Below are 8,795 nucleotides of genomic sequence, written 5' to 3'. Positions count from 1 at the left end.
CTAGTAAGAGGAAGATGGCTCTGGTGTTTATACACATAAACTCACAGGCTACAATACATCCAAACAGAAAGAATACATTTCACTAAGAGGGAGTTATCCATTCTGGTCACACAAGCCAACTCCAAAAATACATAGAGGCAACATCAAAAACATGGGTGCTGCCCATCTGGAGAGACATCATTTTCTTCTTTTTCTCCCCGCCTGAGGCTGTTCTTCTTTGGAAGGTCTGCGGAGCGACCTTCGTTGGGCCTGCCCAGTGGGCTGTTCTTCCTGGGCAGGGGCAGGGGAGGGAGCCGATGTGGGTGGCTCTCTGCCACTGTGGGCAAGGGAGACAGCGATGGCCTGGAGCCCTTGCAAGATGTTATTTGCAAGGGTTTGGAATGAGGAGGCAAGTTGTTCTTGGCCCTGCCTGATCTCTGCCAGACCTTGGCAGAGTTGAGCAACACCTTGCTCAACACAGGTTCGGTGCTCAGTGAGCCGGACAGCTATCTGGCTTACCTCCTGGATGACCCCGTCTTGAAACCGATTTAGGCTCTCACCATACCTAGCGATTTCAAGCAGGATCTCCGGGATAGCAGAGGGTTGGGTGGGGGGGCCAGTAGGAACCTGCAGAGGTGGGATTTGTTGGCCCACACTGCCAGACTCACTAGGTCCCTCCACCTCAGCCTCAACCACATAACCGTCCTGTGACTCAAACGGATCACCCCCCTGTGCTGTGTTTTGTGGCAAGCAAATAGAAGAATGTGTGGGAAAAAAGTAGGATACAAAATTAGTTTATTATTATAAATACTGTCAAAATTACAGACAACTAAATGTGTCAACTTACCTTCCAAGTCATGTCCCGTCAGGATCTCAGGCAGGTCCGTGTCCATATGAGACACCCCTTGGCCCTCCTCATAACTGACACAGGGCATCGCCATCTCCTCCAAGTCAGTATACTCCACAGCGACAGGTGCTCCTCCACCTGTAGCCCTTGAGGCATTCCACTCCGCAGCCCTCTTTGCCTTCAGGCGGGATTTGAAGTCGGCCCACCTACATATGTATTGTGAAAGAGGGACAAAGTAGAGTCTTATTATTTGTCTAAGCTAATATATAGGACACGTGTTCTGCTTGTGTTTGCTAGACATAACATCACATGTAACTACATTTTTTAGTCAACTTAGCACAGAAAAAGGACTGTCAATATGCACTTACCGTCGTCTCACTTCCTGTGATGTTCTGACGACAGAGCCAACTTCATTCACAGATTTTGTGATGTCTCTCCAGATTCGTTCTTTTGAAGCAGCCCCCATGTTTTTTGGCCCTCTATGGATTTTGGACATGGCCTGCGTGACCAAGACACGCAACTCCCTCTTAGTGAATGCAGGCTGTCTTTTCTTCCGTCTGGAGGTAGCCTGTGAGGTTTCTTCTTGTTGGTCATCACCATCTTCCTCCTCACTAGCAGCTTCTGTCTGTTGTGTTTGTGTGGCTAAAGCCAATTCTCCCTCAGTTTGGTCACTTTGTGTGTGTGGCAGGGTATCCCCAGTCAATTGTTGTGGTTCAGAAGCAGACATTTGCAGAGTACTAGGTCCTGCCTCTTCAACATCCGCAGAGGCGGATTCCAACATGCGCCTTTGGCAATCTAGGCGTCTTTTCCGCAATGCCATCTCCTGCTCTGCAATGCGGTCCATCTCTGCTGCGATTTGCTCACGAGAAGCCATGTTTGTGATGACGTGTGTACGCCGAGGTGTGTGCTTATATACCTACGTGCGTAGCGTTAATTCACACAGGTGTACACTGTTAATCTGATTAATGATTGCACTGCTTATTTAAGGGCCTACTTTGCACGCTGTGAGTGTAGGTAGTTTGGAGTTTCACTTGAGTTTGTTGGCTTGTGCGTGAAGGTGCTATAGGAATTTTCAGAGTGAGTAATTGTCAAGCATACATTTGTCCTTTCGTTTGCGTTTAGAATATAGTCAGTGTAGCATTTTGTCTGCGATTTTTCGTTTGTGAGTATTCTGGAATTCGTCTTGTTGTTCATTTTTTGATTTCAAAGTGTTTATTTTATGTTGATTGTTTGTTATTCTTTTTTACACATATATATTTAGCTAGTCCATTTTTGCAAATAAACCTGTGCTTCATTGCTTTTACTGACATTTTTGTTCTCTTGTAGGAGATTTTTTTTGGGAGACGTAACCCTAGTTGATTTTGTTTATTTGGTGTGCTGTATAACACAAAGAGTTCCTTTCTTTATTTTGGATCAGGTAAGTTCCCTGGGCCTGTGTTGGTGCCTGTTTTGTTTATTGGTCTGTATGTTGTTTTTGACTGTCATATTTGCTCTCTTGTAGGAGTTTTTTTTTGGGTGACGTAACCCTAGTTGATTTTGTTTATTTGGTGTGCTGTATAACACAAAGAGTTCCTTTCTTTATTTTGGATCAGGTAAGTTCCCTGGGCCTGTGTTGGTGCCTGTTTTGTTTATTGGTCTGTATGTTGTTTTTGACTGTCATATTTGCTCTCTTGTAGGAGTTTTTTTTTGGGTGACGTAACCCTAGTTGATTTTGTTTATTTGGTGTGCTGTATAACACAAAAAGTTCCTTTCTTTATTTTGGATCAGGTAAGTTCCCTGGGCCTGTGTTGGTGCCTGTTTTGTTTATTGGTCTGTATGTTGTTTTTGACTGTCATATTTGCTCTCTTGTAGGAGTTTTTTTTTGGGTGACGTAACCCTAGTTGATTTTGTTTATTTGGTGTGCTGTATAACACAAAGAGTTCCTTTCTTTATTTTGGATCAGGTAAGTTCCCTGGGCCTGTGTTGGTGCCTGTTTTGTTTATTGGTCTGTATGTTGTTTTTGACTGTCATATTTGCTCTCTTGTAGGAGTTTTTTTTTTGGGTGACGTAACCCTAGTTGATTTTGTTTATTTGGTGTGCTGTATAACACAAAGAGTTCCTTTCTTTATTTTGGATCAGGTAAGTTCCCTGGGCCTGTGTTGGTGCCTGTTTTGTTTATTGGTCTGTATGTTGTTTTTGACTGTCATATTTGCTCTCTTGTAGGAGTTTTTTTTTGGGTGACGTAACCCTAGTTGATTTTGTTTATTTGGTGTGCTGTATAACACAAAGAGTTCCTTTCTTTATTTTGGATCAGGTAAGTTCCCTGGGCCTGTGTTGGTGCCTGTTTTGTTTATTGGTCTGTATGTTGTTTTTGACTGTCATATTTGCTCTCTTGTAGGAGTTTTTTTTGGGTGACGTAACCCTAGTTGATTTTGTTTATTTGGTGTGCTGTATAACACAAAGAGTTCCTTTCTTTATTTTGGATCAGGTAAGTTCCCTGGGCCTGTGTTGGTGCCTGTTTGTGTTTGTTCAAAGTGTTTTGATTATGTTTGTTTTCCATCTTGATAATAAATGTTATGTTTTGTACCGGGATTGATCAGCAAAGTAGTGTTGTTCTTGGCTGGGCTAGCTACTAAAGGGCTAACTTTTTATTTTTTTAATTAAAAATTTTTTTAACCAATTATTCTTAATTTTGTAGTAGTTGTTTGTGATGTGTTTGATGTTCTGTTTTTTTAAATAATAGTATTTTTAACAATTACAATTTAACATATGTAGCTTTCATTATAATTTTTTTTTTATAATATTCTTTTTGGTCCTGAATTGAACCCAGAAAAAATGTCTTACGCTCCTGCAGTAAGTTGACACACCCTTTTTGTAATAATTTTTTGTTTGCATATTTTTTGGACTTTGTTTTTGTCTTATTCAATTTTTTTTTTTGTTTTTATAAAAGTGTGTGATGTCTATATTTATCGCAGCAGAAGCCCTACCTCCCCAACCCACGCCAGCACTCCCACCCCAACCGCCAGCCCCACAACCACAACCGGCTCCTCATCAACCAAGGCAACGGAGGCGTGCTAGGCCACCAATTTTCCGACCCCGTGTCCTACTTTTTGGGATGCCAGATGATGTGGTTGTACGTAGATACAGGCAGCCACCACATCTAATCCTAGACACTCTCTCCATAATAGAGAGTGATCTGGAGTCTGAAATTCGGTATCCTACAGCAATACCACCATTGACACAATTCCTTGCTGTGTTACATTTTTTGGCAACAGGGTCTTACCAGCATGTGGTTGGAGACCTGGTTGGCATGTCGCAGGGCCAGTTCAGTAAGGTCCTGCGGCGTGTCTGCCAGGCTTTCCTCAAGCGTGTGAAGCAATTTATTGCTATGCCTTTGGATGTTGGTGCCCTAGATGTGGTGAAGCGGCAATTTGCGGAAGGTGGTAGTCGCTTCCCACATGTTATTGGGGTTGTGGATGGCACACATGTAGCTATTCAGCCACCAAAACATAATGAAGAAATTTATAGAAACAGGAAACTGTTTCATTCTCTGAATGTAATGGTTGTTTGTGGGCCATCCCTCCAGATCCTTTCCCTGAACGCAAAGTTTACTGGAAGTTCCCATGATGCGTATGTCATTAGACAATCAGGGATATGGCACAGATTAAGATCAAGTCAACGAGCAGACATGTGGTTATTGGGTGAGTTGTTGCACATATTTTGTTCAAAATTTTGTATATTTTTCAATATTGACTATTTCTAATTTTTTTTTTCCTCAAACAGGAGACCGTGGATATCCTTGCACCCCCTGGCTCATGACTCCTTACCGTAATCCCAGGCCAGGACCACAGACGGCATTTAACTCCGCGCTTACTGCCACTAGGCAGCTGGTGGAGCGCACAATTGGGGTCCTTAAAGGGCGGTTTCGTGTGCTCCACCGCACTGGTGGCGACATCATGTATTCGCCGGAGATGGCAAGTAAAATAGTGGTCCTGTGCGCTATACTCCACAATATCGCGGTAAGGAGTAGCGTAGAGCTTCCTCAGACAGAGGAATTGCCTGATGAGGAGCCAGGGGTTGTCCGACACTTCGGTGGGGGGAGTGTTACAAGGAGGGGGAGCCAAGTCAGGGCAAGCATTGTTGCTGAATTTTTCAGGTATAGTGTTTTTTTTTACTCTATTGTTACCAAAATAAAAGCACAGTATGCATCATTTTGTATTTAAATGTAGAAATTGTGTTTGCTATTGTAAGGTCATTGTGTAATGCTTTTTGTGTGTTTGAATCTGTTTTTTTTTTAATCTTCAAAAAACAATAACACGTTAAGCTGACAATTTAATTTTGTGTCAAACAATACTGTGATGTTGCTAAATAGTGTCCTTATTTTTTTACTATTCTAACATCATGATTATTTAAACAAAAACACAAACAAATGAAACTGAATGTTGGCCACTTTGTGAATGTCCAGCTGAAAGACCACACAAACTGAGGTGAGTACTCAGATATGTTTATAAATTGATCTAAAACTGTGTGTGTCTGTGTCTGTGTTTTTTTGTTTTAAATTTTATGGTTGTGTTTTGCTTAAAATTTGCTTATGCGAATGCGTAGTTCCGCTCGTGCGAAATAACACTCTGCTCTTCACAGCATTGCAAAGATCAATAAAGTTATTATAAATGACATATGACAGCATAGATTGTGGACCAATCACATGCTAACAGACATTATAAATATATGCCCAAATAAGGAAAACGCCATTGCCATGATGCGTGCGGCACCTTTCACCAGGCGGGAGCTCCGCGTCCTGGTTGCGGTGATGGACCGCCGCGTAGGCCGCGTTGGGCGATTCATCCCCAATCGTGTTAAGCGCGAGGCCTACGCGGAGGTCCGTCGCCTGCTGCGGTCTCGCGTCCGCAGCAGGCGGACCATCATCCAGTTAGAGCGGAGATGGAGTGATCTCCGAAGGAGGACTCCAGAGCTGTTGGCGGAGATCCGCCAGCAAATCCGCACTATGCATGCACGCAGTAAGTAACATTACATAAGATTATTAGCATAAATAGTGCAAAATTTCACTAAGTGGTAGGCTAATTGCAACACTGAGTGAACATTTTGAAAAAATAGGACAGTGTGTGTGGTTAGGGCAAACATTACTGACTGTAGCAAAGTGTCCCTAAACAAGTGCATGTTTTACATAATTAGTAACCAGGCAGGAAACTGTACCAAAAAACTTGATCAGTGCTGTCTATATAATAAGGTAGCTTGAATAGTGATCTGGTGATGTTGGCTAGACAAATCAATATGTCTCAATGGAATAGATACAGGAATGACCGACAAAATTTTTAAATTTCATAATTTTGTTTGCAGTGGGCAACATGAAGAGGTTTGAATAATAATTTTTTAAAAATTCTTACAAAAACTTTCTTTTACATGGAACCGAACAGTGAAAATTACAATTGATTAGTATGTAATTTAACATGCAAATTGAAATATATTTTACCAATCATTCTAGGACGACCACAACGGCAAGCACCACATGATGCACCAGCTCAGCACCCTTCCCCTTCTCACTCCCCCTCCACTTCCCAGTCCCCCTCCCCTTCTCACTCCCCCTCCCCTTCTCACTCCCCCTCCCCTTCTCACTCCCCCTCCCCTTCTCACTCCCCCTCAGCTTCCCAATCCCCCTCAGCTTCCCAATCACCCTCAGCTTCACAATCCACCTCAGCTTCCCAGTCACCCTCAGCTTCCCAGGCCCCCTCAGCTTCCCAGGCCCCCTCAGCTTCCCAGGCCCACTCCACTTTCCACTCCCCTTCTCAGCCAACCTCTCCTTCTCTTTCTGTGACCCCTTCTCCTCCTTCCCATACCCCTTCTCCTTCTACTTCCAACTCACCTTCTCAGCCCCCCTCACCCTCTATTGGCCTAACATTTTCACCGCCCCCCTCGCCCTCTCAATCAGACCCACCCTCTGAAATTACATCCCCAATCCAACCTCCTTCCCCCATCCAGCCTCCTTCCCCCATCCAGCCTCCTTCCCCCATCCAGCCTCCTTCCCCCATCCAGCCTCCTTCCCCAATCCCTCCTCCTTCCCCCATCCAGCCGCCTTCCCCCATCCAGCCGCCATCCCCACCCAGTGAATGGGCAGAGGAAGCCCCTGAAGACAGTTCAGGGAGTCTTCATGTTGCCGAGGAAAGTAAGTGTTTTAACATTTTGTTAAAAATGATTACCTACTTACACTTACAATGACAAAACATGCAGTGTTGTACTGTTGGAATTCTTGTACCAAGGAAAATTAATTGTGTTTTTCTTCATGGTGTACATGTTGCATTTACATTTATTTGAGTGTCATTATATGTCCAGTGTTTATGTGTGCCATGTTTTGTGTGTCCACTCTAGGTCGACACTCATTAGGTCAACAGGGTTGGCAGGACAACAGGGTTTATATGTGTTAGGTTTTCTGGGAAACAGTTAGACCTGAGTGGAGTTTAGTATGTTGTTGTTCTTTTACACTTGTGCCTGTGTATTCTTAATATTTACACTTACAAATCACATGCTTCACTTTGTTAGGCAGCCTAACGACCCAATGATTTGTGGTGTGAAAGTTACACTCACAAAATGATTATTGGATAAAGTCAAACCTGTTTGACCTTATTTAGTAAGGGCAGCTTTCATGGAGTGTGGGCATGCTAGGATATGTTGTCCTTCTGAAGATGTTGATATGCAGTGTGATGATGCAGGACCAACACCCTAAAAAAAAAAAAAAAAAACCAAATGGGAATGAATGCCAACATGGTGTAACATTGACGAAGATGGTAGTTATCTTTAACATGGGATGTCGGCCATAGCAACCAATAAGATTATACTTTAAAAATTGGGAACCACTTCTACAATATAATATTCATATTTTTGCTTGTTTGCTATGGGCAACGTTCCATCTTAAATATAACTCACATAGTAGTAAATGTAACCCATGGTCTGGAACACTTGAAAATCTTAAAAAAAGGCTGAGCAGGCTTGTGTGTTGTTCTGCTAATGATTGTACCATAAAACAGGCAGGATGTAGTAACTTTGCCATTAAAGCAGGCCTGTCCAAACTGCGGCCCTACAACTGTTGAGAAACTACACATCCCAGCATGCCCTGACACAGCTTTGGCATTCCCTGACCACAAAACTGTGTCAAGGCATGCTGGTATATGTAGTTTCACAACAGCTGGAGTCCAGCAGTTTGGACATGCCTGCATTTAAGTGTGCTTTGCGCCTTGCTTGGATAATAAGTAATGTAATTAAGTTATTAATGTTTGTGTTGCATCTTAATTTCAGATGTTGCAGTTGGAGATCCTACAAGTTTTGGAGGCATTCTTTACACCATGCGCCAATACCTGCAAGGATTAATGCATTGTGTTGCAAAATTTGCAAAAATTTGCATGATTTTGTTTATTTTAAGAAAAAAAAAACTGATTTATTTTAAAAAATAAAATAAAAAAAGTTGATTAAAGTTAACCGGGTGTTGTGTTTATTAATGCAAAAAAGGATCAGCTGATTGGCAGGCAGAAATTGTTTGCAAAAAACATTACACACATCTTACGTTAGATTATTAACAAAAAAAAAACAGGAGATTATTGTGTTAAGAAACATGTAAACACCTTCATTCACAAACAACACCTTTAAAAACAAACAAAGGAAAAAAAATATATATATATACACTTTTACATGTTGATGGGCAATTATGGCAACAAAGTGTTAATCTGGTTTGTTTTGCAGACTTAATTGTTTAGGAACATTATCAATCATTACACTAATTGGATTCGTTATTGAAAAGGGCTTGTTGACTTTAAAAGGAATGGTGTAATTTCACTTAATAGCTTTAAAAAAACATTTTTGAGCGTTTTTCCTTAAAAGTGTGCACTTTTACGGTAAAATGTGTAAATCTACTAAAACTTAGTATTTTTACGATTAAGTATGTGTTATTGCGATGGATTCGCAATGCTGCGATGGTTTCGCA

At 42.0% G+C, this 8,795-nt stretch overlaps 1 long non-coding RNA gene across 1 annotated transcript; it reads left to right on the top strand.

Moving 5' to 3' along the window:
- The first annotated feature begins 4,763 nt into the window (after positions 1 to 4,763).
- Positions 4,764 to 8,170, top strand: LOC135037709 (uncharacterized). Its single transcript, XR_010232198.1, has 4 exons — positions 4,764 to 4,961; positions 5,271 to 5,292; positions 6,309 to 6,986; positions 8,114 to 8,170. It is a non-coding gene; the product is annotated as an uncharacterized LOC135037709 (long non-coding RNA).
- The last annotated feature ends 625 nt before the right edge of the window (positions 8,171 to 8,795 follow it).

Source organism: Pseudophryne corroboree, unplaced genomic scaffold, assembly GCF_028390025.1.
Source record: "Pseudophryne corroboree isolate aPseCor3 unplaced genomic scaffold, aPseCor3.hap2 scaffold_684, whole genome shotgun sequence".
In the NCBI taxonomy this organism is placed as follows: Eukaryota; Metazoa; Chordata; class Amphibia; order Anura; family Myobatrachidae; genus Pseudophryne; species Pseudophryne corroboree.
This window is presented reverse-complemented; position numbering and strand designations above follow the sequence as displayed.